The sequence below is a fragment of the Camelus bactrianus genome, chromosome 1 (assembly GCF_048773025.1).
Source record: "Camelus bactrianus isolate YW-2024 breed Bactrian camel chromosome 1, ASM4877302v1, whole genome shotgun sequence".
Lineage (NCBI taxonomy): Eukaryota > Metazoa > Chordata > Mammalia > Artiodactyla > Camelidae > Camelus > Camelus bactrianus.
The window spans coordinates 123,101,198-123,119,325 of NC_133539.1; the positions used below are offsets into that span (position 1 = coordinate 123,101,198).

Consider the following 18,128-nt stretch of genomic DNA (forward strand, 5'->3'; position numbering starts at 1 on the left):
CCGCCCCGCTCCCTGACAACCCCGCACTCGCTTCCCCGCAGCTGAAAAACACAGAGATGAGCACCTCGTGTACCTAGGGTAGTAGAGGCCTAGCCCAGGACCAGCCAAGAGGGAGATCTGAACAAATACACGGGCTCGGTGGGTCGGCCCCGACTTCTCAATGCAGACCCTGATCACAGCGCGCCGGCCTCGGGTGGGCTGGCTGAGCTGGAAACTTGCATACTCTGAACCTGGCGCAGGACAGGCCGCCCCCAGGCCAGGCGCTTGTGGGGATGGGAGCAAACTGATCGGCTAACCCGAGGCAGTCCGCTCCCCGCGACGTCCGTGTCCCTTGGGCTCACCTGGACAGACTCCCAGGACCTGGCTGACAAGGAGAATTAATTGCCGCACACCTGCGGTAGCAGAGGCCGCCCCGAGGCCAGGAGAGGGGGGATGGTAGGAAAATGACCGACTCGCCGAGGCATCCCTCTTGCGTTCTGGGCCGCCTCCGTGTCTGCCGCTGACCACTTCCCCTGTCCTTCCCTCGCCGGCTCCCAGGAGCAGGCTGACTTCAAGGGCTTGCGTCCGGCGAACTTGGGTTAGCGGAGGCCGCCCAGAGGCAAGGCAGCTAGGGACATGGGAGAAAATCCTCTGGTTCACCAGGGGCACCCTATTCCCCGGGCCCCGCCGCCGAACCACGTAGCCAGACGGCACCCCCCCTCTAGAGTGTCTGTCTGTTTGACTGCTTGCCTGACTGACTATCTATTGGAGGATGGTTGAAGCTAGACTATGTGTGTGTCTGTCTGTCTCTCCAACGGAGGAGGAGGCGACTAGTATGACTCTCTATTTGCCTGCCTCTCTATCGATCTGGCTAGCTCTCTATCTATGTGGGGAGGCATAGCAGTAAGATAGTGTGTCATTTATAATTCTGTCTGTTGGAGTAGAATTTTAGTGTGACTATATAACTATCTAGCTCTTTGAGGAAGAGGAGAAGGCTTGTGTGTGTTTGTGTGTGTGTGCGTGCTCGTGAGGATCTGTCTATCTATGTATCTGTATCTAAAGGGGGAGGAGGCTACTGTATCTGTCTATCAGTCTATGTATGTATCTGATGGAGGAAGAGTAGGCTAGTATGTCTGTCTGGCTGTCTATTATCAGATATGTATGTATGTACCTATACCTAATGGAAAAGAATGAGGAGGCTTGATTATCTATCCCTCGGTCTGTCAGAGGAGGAGAAGACTAGTGTTTGTCTCTCTGTGTATCTTAGAGATTTCTCTATGTATATCTAATGGAGAAGATGGAGGATTTCATGTGTCTGGCTATCTGTCTGTCTCTCTAACAGGAGAAGGTAGAGGCTAGTGTGTGAATGCGTCAGTCTCACATTCCATCTATCTAAAGGAGGAGTAGAAATAGTCTATACCGTTTGTCTGTTTATTATCTAATGGAGAAGGCGATTAGTGTGTCTCTCTACCTACTTAATTGAGGACTGGTAGGAGGGAAGGTTGTGTGTGGGTTTGGGTTTGTGTGTGTGTGTGTGTCTGTCTGTCTGTCTGTGTATGTATGTATCTGTCTACCTATATAATGGATTAGGAGGAGGAGGTTAAGACATATGGGTGTTTCTAAATGGAGGAAGAGGCTAGTGTGTCTGTCTGTCTATATATTTGTCTCTCTCTCTAATGGAGGAAGCCTCCCTTTATTAGACCCAGCTGGAGGGATGCCAATTCCCACCCTGAAGCAGCAGAGGGCGCCCTTATTGCACGCCGAGAGGGACACTGGATGGAAATCCAAAGGCTTCCCTGGACAGCCCGTGCATCCCTCTTCTTCCCTCTGTGTAGGCGCCACCGCCACTCCAACCCCCCACCCCGCCCCCTGACCACCCCGCACTTGCCTCCCGGGAGCCGGAAAACACCGAGATGTGTACATCGTGTACCTAGGGTAGCAGAGACCAACCCTAGGACCGGTCAACGGGGAGATCTGTGCAAATACACGGGCTCGGTGGAGCAGCCCCGCCTCCTCAATGCAGCCCCTAAGAACACCGCGCCTGCCTAAGGGCACAGGCTGAGCTGGAAACATGCATATTGGGAACCTGGGGAAGGAGAGGCCGCCCCCAGGCCAGGCGCTTGTGGAGATGGGAGCAAACTGATCGGCTCACCCGAGGCATTCCTCTAGAAGCGACATCCCTGTCCCCTGAGCACACCTCGACAGCTTCCTAGGACCTGGCTGACAAGGACAACTAAATCCCGCACTCCTGGGGTAGCAGAGGCTGCCCCGTTGCCAGGAGAGGGGGAAATGGGAGGAAAATGACCGATTCGCCGAGGCATCCCCCTTAGATGCTCTGCCGCTTCCGGAGCTGCCGCTGACCTCTTCCACTTTCCTTACAACGCCTGCTGCCACGAGCAGGCTAACTTGAAAGCTTCAGTCCGTCGAATTTGGGGGAGCGGGGGCCGCCCGCAGGCAAGGCAGCTAGGGACATGGGATGAAATCCTATGGCTCGCCAGGGGCACAACTGTCCCCGGTCGCCGCCGCTGAAGCCCAACCCCAAACTGCACACCGCCTCACGTGTGTCAGTCTGTCTGACTGCCTGGCTGATTGTCTATCTATTGGAGGATGCGAGAGGCTAGACTATGTGTGTGTCTGTCTATATATCTACTGGAGGAGGAGGCGAAAATTATGTCTCTCCATTTGCCTGCCTCTCTAACTATCTATCTCTCTATCTATCTGTGTATCTATCAATCTGTGTAAAAATCGACCTATGTAGTGCAGGCACAGCAGTAGGCAAGTGTGTCTTTTTATTTGTGTGTCTGTTGGAGCAGGAATTTAGTGTTTCTATCTCCCTATCTACCTACTTGAGGAAGAGGAGGATGCTAGCCTGTGTGTATGTGTGTGTGTGCGTGTGCGTGCGGGTCTCTTTATCAAAGTATGTGTAACAGAAAGGGGAAGAGGCTACTGTGTCTGTCTAACAGTCTATGTGTGCATGTAATGGAGGAGGAGTAAGCTAGTAAGTCTCTCTGTCTATATATGAGATATCTATCTATGCACCTGTATGTATTCGAGAAGAAGGAGGAGGCTAGAGTGTCTATCTCTCTGTCTGTCAGAGCAGGAGAAGAGTAGTGTGTCTGTCTGTCTGTGTGTCTGTGAGTGTGTCTCTATCTATATCAAATGGAGAAGTAGAAATAATCCCATGTGTCTGGCTATCTCTCAGTATCTCTAACAGGAGAAGGTAGCGGCTACTGGGTGTATCGGTCAATCTCACTTTCCATCTGTCAAATGGAGGAGGAGAAAAAATGTATTAAGTTTGTCTATCTATTATCTAATGGAGGAGGAGATTAGTGTGTCTCTCTCCCTACTTAATTGAGGAGTAGGAAGAGGCTAGTGTGTGTATGTGTGTGTGTGTGTCTGTCTATATATGTATCTGTCTACCTATATAATGAATGAGGAGGAGGAGGTTAGGATATACGGCTGTTTCTCAATGGATGAAGAGGCTAGTGTGTCTGTCTGTCTCTTGATATGTCTCTCTGTCTGTCTAAAGGAGGAAGCCTCCCAGTACTCGACCCACCTGGAGGGATGCCAATTGCCACCCTGAAGCAGCAGAGGGCGCCCGCATTGCAGGCCGAGGGGGACACTGGATGGAAATTCGCAGGCTTGCCTGGGCAGCCCGTGCATCCCGCTTCAGCCCTCTCTGTAGCTGCCCCCGCCCCGCTCCCTGACAACCCCGCACTCGCTTCCCCGCAGCTGAAAAACACAGAGATGAGCACCTCGTGTACCTAGGGTAGTAGAGGCCTAGCCCAGGACCAGCCAAGAGGGAGATCTGAACAAATACACGGGCTCGGTGGGTCAGCCCCGACTTCTCAATGCAGACCCTGATCACAGCGCGCCGGCCTCGGGTGGGCTGGCTGAGCTGGAAACTTGCATACTCTGAACCTGGCGCAGGAGAGGCCGCCCCCAGGCCAGGCGCTTGTGGGGATGGGAGCAAACTGATCGGCTAACCCGAGGCAGTCCGCTCCCCGCGACGTCCGTGTCCCTTGGGCTCACCTGGACAGACTCCCAGGTCCTGGCTGACAAGGAGAATTAATTGCCGCACACCTGCGGTAGCAGAGGCCGCCCCGAGGCCAGGAGAGGGGGGATGGTAGGAAAATGACCGACTCGCCGAGGCATCCCTCTTGCGTTCTGGGCCGACTCCGTGTCTGCCGCTGACCACTTCCCCTGTCCTTCCCTCGCCGGCTCCCAGGAGCAGGCTGACTTCAAGGGCTTGCGTCCGGCGAACTTGGGTTAGCGGAGGCCGCCCAGAGGCAAGGCAGCTAGGGACATGGGAGAAAATCCTCTGGTTCACCAGGGGCACCCTATTCCCCGGGCCCCGCCGCCGAACCACGAAGCCAGACGGCACCCCGCCTCTAGTGTGTCTGTCTGTTTGACTGCTTGCCTGACTGACTATCTATTGGAGGATGGTTGAAGCTAGACTATGTGTGTGTCTGTCTGTCTCTCCAACGGAGGAGGAGGCGACTAGTATGACTCTCTATTTGCCTGCCTCTCTATCGATCTGGCTAGCTATCTATCTATGTGGGGAGGCATAGCAGTAAGATAGTGTGTCATTTATAATTCTGTCTGTTGGAGTAGAATTTTAGTGTGACTATATAACTATCTAGCTCTTTGAGGAAGAGGAGAAGGCTTGTGTGTGTGTGTGTGTGTGTGCGTGCTCGTGAGGATCTGTCTATCTATGTATCTGTATCTAAAGGGGGAGGAGGCTACTGTATCTGTCTATCAGTCTATGTATGTATCTGATGGAGGAAGAGTAGGCTAGTATGTCTGTCTGGCTGTCTATTATCAGATATGTATGTATGTACCTATACCTAATGGAAAAGAATGAGGAGGCTTGATTATCTATCCCTCGGTCTGTCAGAGGAGGAGAAGACTAGTGTTTGTCTCTCTGTGTATCTTAGAGATTTCTCTATGTATATCTAATGGAGAAGATGGAGGATTTCATGTGTCTGGCTATCTGTCTGTCTCTCTAACAGGAGAAGGTAGAGGCTAGTGTGTGAATGCGTCAGTCTCACATTCCATCTATCTAAAGGAGGAGTAGAAATAGTCTATACCGTTTGTCTGTTTATTATCTAATGGAGAAGGCGATTAGTGTGTCTCTCTACCTACTTAATTGAGGGCTGGTAGGAGGGAAGGTTGTGTGTGGGTTTGGGTTTGTGTGTGTGTGTGTGTCTGTCTGTCTGTCTGTGTATGTATGTATCTGTCTACCTATATAATGGATTAGGAGGAGGAGGTTAAGACATATGGGTGTTTCTAAATGGAGGAAGAGGCTAGTGTGTCTGTCTGTCTATTTTTTGTCTCTCTCTCTAATGGAGGAAGCCTCCCTTTATTAGGCCCAGCTGGAGGGATGCCAATTCCCACCCTGAAGCAGCAGAGGGCGCCCTTATTGCACGCCGAGAGGGACACTGGATGGAAATCCAAAGGCTTCCCTGGACAGCCCGTGCATCCCTCTTCTTCCCTCTGTGTAGGCGCCACCGCCACTCCAACCCCCCACCCCGCCCCCTGACCACCCCGCACTTGCCTCCCGGGAGCCGGAAAACACCGAGATGTGTACATCGTGTACCTAGGGTAGCAGAGACCAACCCTAGGACCGGTCAACGGGGAGATCTGTGCAAATACACGGGCTCGGTGGAGCAGCCCCGCCTCCTCAATGCAGCCCCTAAGAACACCGCGCCTGCCTAAGGGCACAGGCTGAGCTGGAAACATGCATATTGGGAACCTGGGGAAGGAGAGGCCGCCCCCAGGCCAGGCGCTTGTGGAGATGGGAGCAAACTGATCGGCTCACCCGAGGCATTCCTCTAGAAGCGACATCCCTGTCCCCTGAGCACACCTCGACAGCTTCCTAGGACCTGGCTGACAAGGACAACTAAATCCCGCACTCCTGGGGTAGCAGAGGCTGCCCCGTTGCCAGGAGAGGGGGAAATGGGAGGAAAATGACCGATTCGCCGAGGCATCCCCCTTAGATGCTCTGCCGCTTCCGGAGCTGCCGCTGACCTCTTCCACTTTCCTTACAACGCCTGCTGCCACGAGCAGGCTAACTTGAAAGCTTCAGTCCGTCGAATTTGGGGGAGCGGGGGCCGCCCGCAGGCAAGGCAGCTAGGGACATGGGATGAAATCCTATGGCTCGCCAGGGGCACAACTGTCCCCGGTCGCCGCCGCTGAAGCCCAACCCCAAACTGCACACCGCCTCACGTGTGTCAGTCTGTCTGACTGCCTGGCTGATTGTCTATCTATTGGAGGATGCGAGAGGCTAGACTATGTGTGTGTCTGTCTATATATCTACTGGAGGAGGAGGCGAAAATTATGTCTCTCCATTTGCCTGCCTCTCTAACTATCTATCTCTCTATCTATCTGTGTATCTATCAATCTGTGTAAAAATCGACCTATGTAGTGCAGGCACAGCAGTAGGCAAGTGTGTCTTTTTATTTGTGTGTCTGTTGGAGCAGGAATTTAGTGTTTCTATCTCCCTATCTACCTACTTGAGGAAGAGGAGGATGCTAGCCTGTGTGTATGTGTGTGTGTGCGTGTGCGTGCGGGTCTCTTTATCAAAGTATGTGTAACAGAAAGGGGAAGAGGCTACTGTGTCTGTCTAACAGTCTATGTGTGCATGTAATGGAGGAGGAGTAAGCTAGTAAGTCTCTCTGTCTATATATGAGATATCTATCTATGCACCTGTATGTATTCGAGAAGAAGGAGGAGGCTAGAGTGTCTATCTCTCTGTCTGTCAGAGCAGGAGAAGAGTAGTGTGTCTGTCTGTCTGTGTGTCTGTGAGTGTGTCTCTATCTATATCAAATGGAGAAGTAGAAATAATCCCATGTGTCTGGCTATCTCTCAGTATCTCTAACAGGAGAAGGTAGCGGCTACTGGGTGTATCGGTCAATCTCACTTTCCATCTGTCAAATGGAGGAGGAGAAAAAATGTATTAAGTTTGTCTATCTATTATCTAATGGAGGAGGAGATTAGTGTGTCTCTCTCCCTACTTAATTGAGGAGTAGGAAGAGGCTAGTGTGTGTATGTGTGTGTGTGTGTCTGTCTATATATGTATCTGTCTACCTATATAATGAATGAGGAGGAGGAGGTTAGGATATACGGCTGTTTCTCAATGGATGAAGAGGCTAGTGTGTCTGTCTGTCTCTTGATATGTCTCTCTGTCTGTCTAAAGGAGGAAGCCTCCCAGTACTCGACCCACCTGGAGGGATGCCAATTGCCACCCTGAAGCAGCAGAGGGCGCCCGCATTGCAGGCCGAGGGGGACACTGGATGGAAATTCGCAGGCTTGCCTGGGCAGCCCGTGCATCCCGCTTCAGCCCTCTCTGTAGCTGCCCCCGCCCCGCTCCCTGACAACCCCGCACTCGCTTCCCCGCAGCTGAAAAACACAGAGATGAGCACCTCGTGTACCTAGGGTAGTAGAGGCCTAGCCCAGGACCAGCCAAGAGGGAGATCTGAACAAATACACGGGCTCGGTGGGTCAGCCCCGACTTCTCAATGCAGACCCTGATCACAGCGCGCCGGCCTCGGGTGGGCTGGCTGAGCTGGAAACTTGCATACTCTGAACCTGGCGCAGGAGAGGCCGCCCCCAGGCCAGGCGCTTGTGGGGATGGGAGCAAACTGATCGGCTAACCCGAGGCAGTCCGCTCCCCGCGACGTCCGTGTCCCTTGGGCTCACCTGGACAGACTCCCAGGTCCTGGCTGACAAGGAGAATTAATTGCCGCACACCTGCGGTAGCAGAGGCCGCCCCGAGGCCAGGAGAGGGGGGATGGTAGGAAAATGACCGACTCGCCGAGGCATCCCTCTTGCGTTCTGGGCCGACTCCGTGTCTGCCGCTGACCACTTCCCCTGTCCTTCCCTCGCCGGCTCCCAGGAGCAGGCTGACTTCAAGGGCTTGCGTCCGGCGAACTTGGGTTAGCGGAGGCCGCCCAGAGGCAAGGCAGCTAGGGACATGGGAGAAAATCCTCTGGTTCACCAGGGGCACCCTATTCCCCGGGCCCCGCCGCCGAACCACGAAGCCAGACGGCACCCCGCCTCTAGTGTGTCTGTCTGTTTGACTGCTTGCCTGACTGACTATCTATTGGAGGATGGTTGAAGCTAGACTATGTGTGTGTCTGTCTGTCTCTCCAACGGAGGAGGAGGCGACTAGTATGACTCTCTATTTGCCTGCCTCTCTATCGATCTGGCTAGCTATCTATCTATGTGGGGAGGCATAGCAGTAAGATAGTGTGTCATTTATAATTCTGTCTGTTGGAGTAGAATTTTAGTGTGACTATATAACTATCTAGCTCTTTGAGGAAGAGGAGAAGGCTTGTGTGTGTGTGTGTGTGTGTGCGTGCTCGTGAGGATCTGTCTATCTATGTATCTGTATCTAAAGGGGGAGGAGGCTACTGTATCTGTCTATCAGTCTATGTATGTATCTGATGGAGGAAGAGTAGGCTAGTATGTCTGTCTGGCTGTCTATTATCAGATATGTATGTATGTACCTATACCTAATGGAAAAGAATGAGGAGGCTTGATTATCTATCCCTCGGTCTGTCAGAGGAGGAGAAGACTAGTGTTTGTCTCTCTGTGTATCTTAGAGATTTCTCTATGTATATCTAATGGAGAAGATGGAGGATTTCATGTGTCTGGCTATCTGTCTGTCTCTCTAACAGGAGAAGGTAGAGGCTAGTGTGTGAATGCGTCAGTCTCACATTCCATCTATCTAAAGGAGGAGTAGAAATAGTCTATACCGTTTGTCTGTTTATTATCTAATGGAGAAGGCGATTAGTGTGTCTCTCTACCTACTTAATTGAGGGCTGGTAGGAGGGAAGGTTGTGTGTGGGTTTGGGTTTGTGTGTGTGTGTGTGTGTGTGTGTCTGTCTGTCTGTGTATGTATGTATCTGTCTACCTATATAATGGATTAGGAGGAGAAGGTTAAGACATATGGGTGTTTCTAAATGGAGGAAGAGGCTAGTGTGTCTGTCTGTCTATTTTTTGTCTCTCTCTCTAATGGAGGAAGCCTCCCTTTATTAGGCCCAGCTGGAGGGATGCCAATTCCCACCCTGAAGCAGCAGAGGGCGCCCTTATTGCACGCCGAGAGGGACACTGGATGGAAATCCAAAGGCTTCCCTGGACAGCCCGTGCATCCCTCTTCTTCCCTCTGTGTAGGCGCCACCGCCACTCCAACCCCCCACCCCGCCCCCTGACCACCCCGCACTTGCCTCCCGGGAGCCGGAAAACACCGAGATGTGTACATCGTGTACCTAGGGTAGCAGAGACCAACCCTAGGACCGGTCAACGGGGAGATCTGTGCAAATACACGGGCTCGGTGGAGCAGCCCCGCCTCCTCAATGCAGCCCCTAAGAACACCGCGCCTGCCTAAGGGCACAGGCTGAGCTGGAAACATGCATATTGGGAACCTGGGGAAGGAGAGGCCGCCCCCAGGCCAGGCGCTTGTGGAGATGGGAGCAAACTGATCGGCTCACCCGAGGCATTCCTCTAGAAGCGACATCCCTGTCCCCTGAGCACACCTCGACAGCTTCCTAGGACCTGGCTGACAAGGACAACTAAATCCCGCACTCCTGGGGTAGCAGAGGCTGCCCCGTTGCCAGGAGAGGGGGAAATGGGAGGAAAATGACCGATTCGCCGAGGCATCCCCCTTAGATGCTCTGCCGCTTCCGGAGCTGCCGCTGACCTCTTCCACTTTCCTTACAACGCCTGCTGCCACGAGCAGGCTAACTTGAAAGCTTCAGTCCGTCGAATTTGGGGGAGCGGGGGCCGCCCGCAGGCAAGGCAGCTAGGGACATGGGATGAAATCCTATGGCTCGCCAGGGGCACAACTGTCCCCGGTCGCCGCCGCTGAAGCCCAACCCCAAACTGCACACCGCCTCACGTGTGTCAGTCTGTCTGACTGCCTGGCTGATTGTCTATCTATTGGAGGATGCGAGAGGCTAGACTATGTGTGTGTCTGTCTATATATCTACTGGAGGAGGAGGCGAAAATTATGTCTCTCCATTTGCCTGCCTCTCTAACTATCTATCTCTCTATCTATCTGTGTATCTATCAATCTGTGTAAAAATCGACCTATGTAGTGCAGGCACAGCAGTAGGCAAGTGTGTCTTTTTATTTGTGTGTCTGTTGGAGCAGGAATTTAGTGTTTCTATCTCCCAATCTACCTACTTGAGGAAGAGGAGGATGCTAGCCTGTGTGTATGTGTGTGTGTGTGTGTGCGTGCGGGTCTCTTTATCAAAGTATGTGTAACAAAAAGGGGAAGAGGCTACTGTGTCTGTCTAACAGTCTATGTGTGCATGTAATGGAGGAGGAGTAAGCTAGTAAGTCTCTCTGTCTATATATGAGATATCTATCTATGCACCTGTATGTATTCGAGAAGAAGGAGGAGGCTAGAGTGTCTATCTCTCTGTCTGTCAGACCAGGAGAAGAGTAGTGTGTCTGTCTGTCTGTGTGTCTGTGAGTGTGTCTCTATCTATATCAAATGGAGAAGTAGAAATAATCCCATGTGTCTGGCTATCTCTCAGTATCTCTAACAGGAGAAGGTAGCGGCTACTGGGTGTATCGGTCAATCTCACTTTCCATCTGTCAAATGGAGGAGGAGAAAAAATGTATTAAGTTTGTCTATCTATTATCTAATGGAGGAGGAGATTAGTGTGTCTCTCTCCCTACTTAATTGAGGAGTAGGAAGAGGCTAGTGTGTGTATGTGTGTGTGTGTGTCTGTCTATATATGTATCTGTCTACCTATATAATGAATGAGGAGGAGGAGGTTAGGATATACGGCTGTTTCTCAATGGATGAAGAGGCTAGTGTGTCTGTCTGTCTCTTGATATGTCTCTCTGTCTGTCTAAAGGAGGAAGCCTCCCAGTACTCGACCCACCTGGAGGGATGCCAATTGCCACCCTGAAGCAGCAGAGGGCGCCCGCATTGCAGGCCGAGGGGGACACTGGATGGAAATTCGCAGGCTTGCCTGGGCAGCCCGTGCATCCCGCTTCAGCCCTCTCTGTAGCTGCCCCCGCCCCGCTCCCTGACAACCCCGCACTCGCTTCCCCGCAGCTGAAAAACACAGAGATGAGCACCTCGTGTACCTAGGGTAGTAGAGGCCTAGCCCAGGACCAGCCAAGAGGGAGATCTGAACAAATACACGGGCTCGGTGGGTCAGCCCCGACTTCTCAATGCAGACCCTGATCACAGCGCGCCGGCCTCGGGTGGGCTGGCTGAGCTGGAAACTTGCATACTCTGAACCTGGCGCAGGACAGGCCGCCCCCAGGCCAGGCGCTTGTGGGGATGGGAGCAAACTGATCGGCTAACCCGAGGCAGTCCGCTCCCCGCGACGTCCGTGTCCCTTGGGCTCACCTGGACAGACTCCCAGGTCCTGGCTGACAAGGAGAATTAATTGCCGCACACCTGCGGTAGCAGAGGCCGCCCCGAGGCCAGGAGAGGGGGGATGGTAGGAAAATGACCGACTCGCCGAGGCATCCCTCTTGCGTTCTGGGCCGCCTCCGTGTCTGCCGCTGACCACTTCCCCTGTCCTTCCCTCGCCGGCTCCCAGGAGCAGGCTGACTTCAAGGGCTTGCGTCCGGCGAACTTGGGTTAGCGGAGGCCGCCCAGAGGCAAGGCAGCTAGGGACATGGGAGAAAATCCTCTGGTTCACCAGGGGCACCCTATTCCCCGGGCCCCGCCGCCGAACCACGTAGCCAGACGGCACCCCGCCTCTAGTGTGTCTGTCTGTTTGACTGCTTGCCTGACTGACTATCTATTGGAGGATGGTTGAAGCTAGACTATGTGTGTGTCTGTCTGTCTCTCCAACGGAGGAGGAGGCGACTAGTATGACTCTCTATTTGCCTGCCTCTCTATCGATCTGGCTAGCTATCTATCTATGTGGGGAGGCATAGCAGTAAGATAGTGTGTCATTTATAATTCTGTCTGTTGGAGTAGAATTTTAGTGTGACTATATAACTATCTAGCTCTTTGAGGAAGAGGAGAAGGCTTGTGTGTGTGTGTGTGTGTGTGCGTGCTCGTGAGGATCTGTCTATCTATGTATCTGTATCTAAAGGGGGAGGAGGCTACTGTATCTGTCTATCAGTCTATGTATGTATCTGATGGAGGAAGAGTAGGCTAGTATGTCTGTCTGGCTGTCTATTATCAGATATGTATGTATGTACCTATACCTAATGGAAAAGAATGAGGAGGCTTGATTATCTATCCCTCGGTCTGTCAGAGGAGGAGAAGACTAGTGTTTGTCTCTCTGTGTATCTTAGAGATTTCTCTATGTATATCTAATGGAGAAGATGGAGGATTTCATGTGTCTGGCTATCTGTCTGTCTCTCTAACAGGAGAAGGTAGAGGCTAGTGTGTGAATGCGTCAGTCTCACATTCCATCTATCTAAAGGAGGAGTAGAAATAGTCTATACCGTTTGTCTGTTTATTATCTAATGGAGAAGGCGATTAGTGTGTCTCTCTACCTACTTAATTGAGGGCTGGTAGGAGGGAAGGTTGTGTGTGGGTTTGTGTGTGTGTGTGTGTGTGTGTGTGTCTGTCTGTCTGTGTATGTATGTATCTGTCTACCTATATAATGGATTAGGAGGAGGAGGTTAAGACATATGGGTGTTTCTAAATGGAGGAAGAGGCTAGTGTGTCTGTCTGTCTATTTTTTGTCTCTCTCTCTAATGGAGGAAGCCTCCCTTTATTAGGCCCAGCTGGAGGGATGCCAATTCCCACCCTGAAGCAGCAGAGGGCGCCCTTATTGCACGCCGAGAGGGACACTGGATGGAAATCCAAAGGCTTCCCTGGACAGCCCGTGCATCCCTCTTCTTCCCTCTGTGTAGGCGCCACCGCCACTCCAACCCCCCACCCCGCCCCCTGACCACCCCGCACTTGCCTCCCGGGAGCCGGAAAACACCGAGATGTGTACATCGTGTACCTAGGGTAGCAGAGACCAACCCTAGGACCGGTCAACGGGGAGATCTGTGCAAATACACGGGCTCGGTGGAGCAGCCCCGCCTCCTCAATGCAGCCCCTAAGAACACCGCGCCTGCCTAAGGGCACAGGCTGAGCTGGAAACATGCATATTGGGAACCTGGGGAAGGAGAGGCCGCCCCCAGGCCAGGCGCTTGTGGAGATGGGAGCAAACTGATCGGCTCACCCGAGGCATTCCTCTAGAAGCGACATCCCTGTCCCCTGAGCACACCTCGACAGCTTCCTAGGACCTGGCTGACAAGGACAACTAAATCCCGCACTCCTGGGGTAGCAGAGGCTGCCCCGTTGCCAGGAGAGGGGGAAATGGGAGGAAAATGACCGATTCGCCGAGGCATCCCCCTTAGATGCTCTGCCGCTTCCGGAGCTGCCGCTGACCTCTTCCACTTTCCTTACAACGCCTGCTGCCACGAGCAGGCTAACTTGAAAGCTTCAGTCCGTCGAATTTGGGGGAGCGGGGGCCGCCCCCAGGCAAGGCAGCTAGGGACATGGGATGAAATCCTATGGCTCGCCAGGGGCACAACTGTCCCCGGTCGCCGCCGCTGAAGCCCAACCCCAAACTGCACACCGCCTCAAGTGTGTCAGTCTGTCTGACTGCCTGGCTGATTGTCTATCTATTGGAGGATGCGAGAGGCTAGACTATGTGTGTGTCTGTCTATATATCTACTGGAGGAGGAGGCGAAAATTATGTCTCTCCATTTGCCTGCCTCTCTAACTATCTATCTCTCTATCTATCTGTGTATCTATCAATCTGTGTAAAAATCGACCTATGTAGTGCAGGCACAGCAGTAGGCAAGTGTGTCTTTTTATTTGTGTGTCTGTTGGAGCAGGAATTTAGTGTTTCTATCTCCCAATCTACCTACTTGAGGAAGAGGAGGATGCTAGCCTGTGTGTATGTGTGTGTGTGTGTGTGCGTGCGGGTCTCTTTATCAAAGTATGTGTAACAAAAAGGGGAAGAGGCTACTGTGTCTGTCTAACAGTCTATGTGTGCATGTAATGGAGGAGGAGTAAGCTAGTAAGTCTCTCTGTCTATATATGAGATATCTATCTATGCACCTGTATGTATTCGAGAAGAAGGAGGAGGCTAGAGTGTCTATCTCTCTGTCTGTCAGAGCAGGAGAAGAGTAGTGTGTCTGTCTGTCTGTGTGTCTGTGAGTGTGTCTCTATCTATATCAAATGGAGAAGTAGAAATAATCCCATGTGTCTGGCTATCTCTCAGTATCTCTAACAGGAGAAGGTAGCGGCTACTGGGTGTATCGGTCAATCTCACTTTCCATCTGTCAAATGGAGGAGGAGAAAAAATGTATTAAGTTTGTCTATCTATTATCTAATGGAGGAGGAGATTAGTGTGTCTCTCTCCCTACTTAATTGAGGAGTAGGAAGAGGCTAGTGTGTGTATGTGTGTGTGTGTGTCTGTCTATATATGTATCTGTCTACCTATATAATGAATGAGGAGGAGGAGGTTAGGATATACGGCTGTTTCTCAATGGATGAAGAGGCTAGTGTGTCTGTCTGTCTCTTGATATGTCTCTCTGTCTGTCTAAAGGAGGAAGCCTCCCAGTACTCGACCCACCTGGAGGGATGCCAATTGCCACCCTGAAGCAGCAGAGGGCGCCCGCATTGCAGGCCGAGGGGGACACTGGATGGAAATTCGCAGGCTTGCCTGGGCAGCCCGTGCATCCCGCTTCAGCCCTCTCTGTAGCTGCCCCCGCCCCGCTCCCTGACAACCCCGCACTCGCTTCCCCGCAGCTGAAAAACACAGAGATGAGCACCTCGTGTACCTAGGGTAGTAGAGGCCTAGCCCAGGACCAGCCAAGAGGGAGATCTGAACAAATACACGGGCTCGGTGGGTCAGCCCCGACTTCTCAATGCAGACCCTGATCACAGCGCGCCGGCCTCGGGTGGGCTGGCTGAGCTGGAAACTTGCATACTCTGAACCTGGCGCAGGACAGGCCGCCCCCAGGCCAGGCGCTTGTGGGGATGGGAGCAAACTGATCGGCTAACCCGAGGCAGTCCGCTCCCCGCGACGTCCGTGTCCCTTGGGCTCACCTGGACAGACTCCCAGGTCCTGGCTGACAAGGAGAATTAATTGCCGCACACCTGCGGTAGCAGAGGCCGTCCCGAGGCCAGGAGAGGGGGGATGGTAGGAAAATGACCGACTCGCCGAGGCATCCCTCTTGCGTTCTGGGCCGCCTCCGTGTCTGCCGCTGACCACTTCCCCTGTCCTTCCCTCGCCGGCTCCCAGGAGCAGGCTGACTTCAAGGGCTTGCGTCCGGCGAACTTGGGTTAGCGGAGGCCGCCCAGAGGCAAGGCAGCTAGGGACATGGGAGAAAATCCTCTGGTTCACCAGGGGCACCCTATTCCCCGGGCCCCGCCGCCGAACCACGAAGCCAGACGGCACCCCGCCTCTAGTGTGTCTGTCTGTTTGACTGCTTGCCTGACTGACTATCTATTGGAGGATGGTTGAAGCTAGACTATGTGTGTGTCTGTCTGTCTCTCCAACGGAGGAGGAGGCGACTAGTATGACTCTCTATTTGCCTGCCTCTCTATCGATCTGGCTAGCTATCTATCTATGTGGGGAGGCATAGCAGTAAGATAGTGTGTCATTTATAATTCTGTCTGTTGGAGTAGAATTTTAGTGTGACTATATAACTATCTAGCTCTTTGAGGAAGAGGAGAAGGCTTGTGTGTGTGTGTGTGTGTGTGTGTGCGTGCTCGTGAGGATCTGTCTATCTATGTATCTGTATCTAAAGGGGGAGGAGGCTACTGTATCTGTCTATCAGTCTATGTATGTATCTGATGGAGGAAGAGTAGGCTAGTATGTCTGTCTGGCTGTCTATTATCAGATATGTATGTATGTACCTATACCTAATGGAAAAGAATGAGGAGGCTTGATTATCTATCCCTCGGTCTGTCAGAGGAGGAGAAGACTAGTGTTTGTCTCTCTGTGTATCTTAGAGATTTCTCTATGTATATCTAATGGAGAAGATGGAGGATTTCATGTGTCTGGCTATCTGTCTGTCTCTCTAACAGGAGAAGGTAGAGGCTAGTGTGTGAATGCGTCAGTCTCACATTCCATCTATCTAAAGGAGGAGTAGAAATAGTCTATACCGTTTGTCTGTTTATTATCTAATGGAGAAGGCGATTAGTGTGTCTCTCTACCTACTTAATTGAGGGCTGGTAGGAGGGAAGGTTGTGTGTGGGTTTGGGTTTGTGTGTGTGTGTGTGTGTGTCTGTCTGTCTGTGTATGTATGTATCTGTCTACCTATATAATGGATTAGGAGGAGAAGGTTAAGACATATGGGTGTTTCTAAATGGAGGAAGAGGCTAGTGTGTCTGTCTGTCTATTTTTTGTCTCTCTCTCTAATGGAGGAAGCCTCCCTTTATTAGGCCCAGCTGGAGGGATGCCAATTCCCACCCTGAAGCAGCAGAGGGCGCCCTTATTGCACGCCGAGAGGGACACTGGATGGAAATCCAAAGGCTTCCCTGGACAGCCCGTGCATCCCTCTTCTTCCCTCTGTGTAGGCGCCACCGCCACTCCAACCCCCCACCCCGCCCCCTGACCACCCCGCACTTGCCTCCCGGGAGCCGGAAAACACCGAGATGTGTACATCGTGTACCTAGGGTAGCAGAGACCAACCCTAGGACCGGTCAACGGGGAGATCTGTGCAAATACACGGGCTCGGTGGAGCAGCCCCGCCTCCTCAATGCAGCCCCTAAGAACACCGCGCCTGCCTAAGGGCACAGGCTGAGCTGGAAACATGCATATTGGGAACCTGGGGAAGGAGAGGCCGCCCCCAGGCCAGGCGCTTGTGGAGATGGGAGCAAACTGATCGGCTCACCCGAGGCATTCCTCTAGAAGCGACATCCCTGTCCCCTGAGCACACCTCGACAGCTTCCTAGGACCTGGCTGACAAGGACAACTAAATCCCGCACTCCTGGGGTAGCAGAGGCTGCCCCGTTGCCAGGAGAGGGGGAAATGGGAGGAAAATGACCGATTCGCCGAGGCATCCCCCTTAGATGCTCTGCCGCTTCCGGAGCTGCCGCTGACCTCTTCCACTTTCCTTACAACGCCTGCTGCCACGAGCAGGCTAACTTGAAAGCTTCAGTCCGTCGAATTTGGGGGAGCGGGGGCCGCCCCCAGGCAAGGCAGCTAGGGACATGGGATGAAATCCTATGGCTCGCCAGGGGCACAACTGTCCCCGGTCGCCGCCGCTGAAGCCCAACCCCAAACTGCACACCGCCTCACGTGTGTCAGTCTGTCTGACTGCCTGGCTGATTGTCTATCTATTGGAGGATGCGAGAGGCTAGACTATGTGTGTGTCTGTCTATATATCTACTGGAGGAGGAGGCGAAAATTATGTCTCTCCATTTGCCTGCCTCTCTAACTATCTATCTCTCTATCTATCTGTGTATCTATCAATCTGTGTAAAAATCGACCTATGTAGTGCAGGCACAGCAGTAGGCAAGTGTGTCTTTTTATTTGTGTGTCTGTTGGAGCAGGAATTTAGTGTTTCTATCTCCCTATCTACCTACTTGAGGAAGAGGAGGATGCTAGCCTGTGTGTATGTGTGTGTGTGCGTGTGCGTGCGGGTCTCTTTATCAAAGTATGTGTAACAGAAAGGGGAAGAGGCTACTGTGTCTGTCTAACAGTCTATGTGTGCATGTAATGGAGGAGGAGTAAGCTAGTAAGTCTCTCTGTCTATATATGAGATATCTATCTATGCACCTGTATGTATTCGAGAAGAAGGAGGAGGCTAGAGTGTCTATCTCTCTGTCTGTCAGAGCAGGAGAAGAGTAGTGTGTCTGTCTGTCTGTGTGTCTGTGAGTGTGTCTCTATCTATATCAAATGGAGAAGTAGAAATAATCCCATGTGTCTGGCTATCTCTCAGTATCTCTAACAGGAGAAGGTAGCGGCTACTGGGTGTATCGGTCAATCTCACTTTCCATCTGTCAAATGGAGGAGGAGAAAAAATGTATTAAGTTTGTCTATCTATTATCTAATGGAGGAGGAGATTAGTGTGTCTCTCTCCCTACTTAATTGAGGAGTAGGAAGAGGCTAGTGTGTGTATGTGTGTGTGTGTGTCTGTCTATATATGTATCTGTCTACCTATATAATGAATGAGGAGGAGGAGGTTAGGATATACGGCTGTTT

The 18,128-nt window shown here is 52.3% G+C and overlaps 1 long non-coding RNA gene across 2 annotated transcripts in view; it reads left to right on the top strand.

Annotated features, from left to right (window-relative positions):
* Positions 1-2: 2 nt before the first annotated feature.
* LOC141578878 (uncharacterized) overlaps positions 3-18,128 on the top strand; it is a 29,691-nt gene continuing 11,565 nt past the window's right edge. The window contains exons 1-5 of one of the 2 annotated variants that reach the window (XR_012509728.1): positions 3-138; positions 3,509-3,808; positions 7,178-7,477; positions 10,851-11,150; positions 14,520-14,819. This is a non-coding gene — a long non-coding RNA (uncharacterized LOC141578878). The other variant, XR_012509730.1, reaches the window with a different exon arrangement.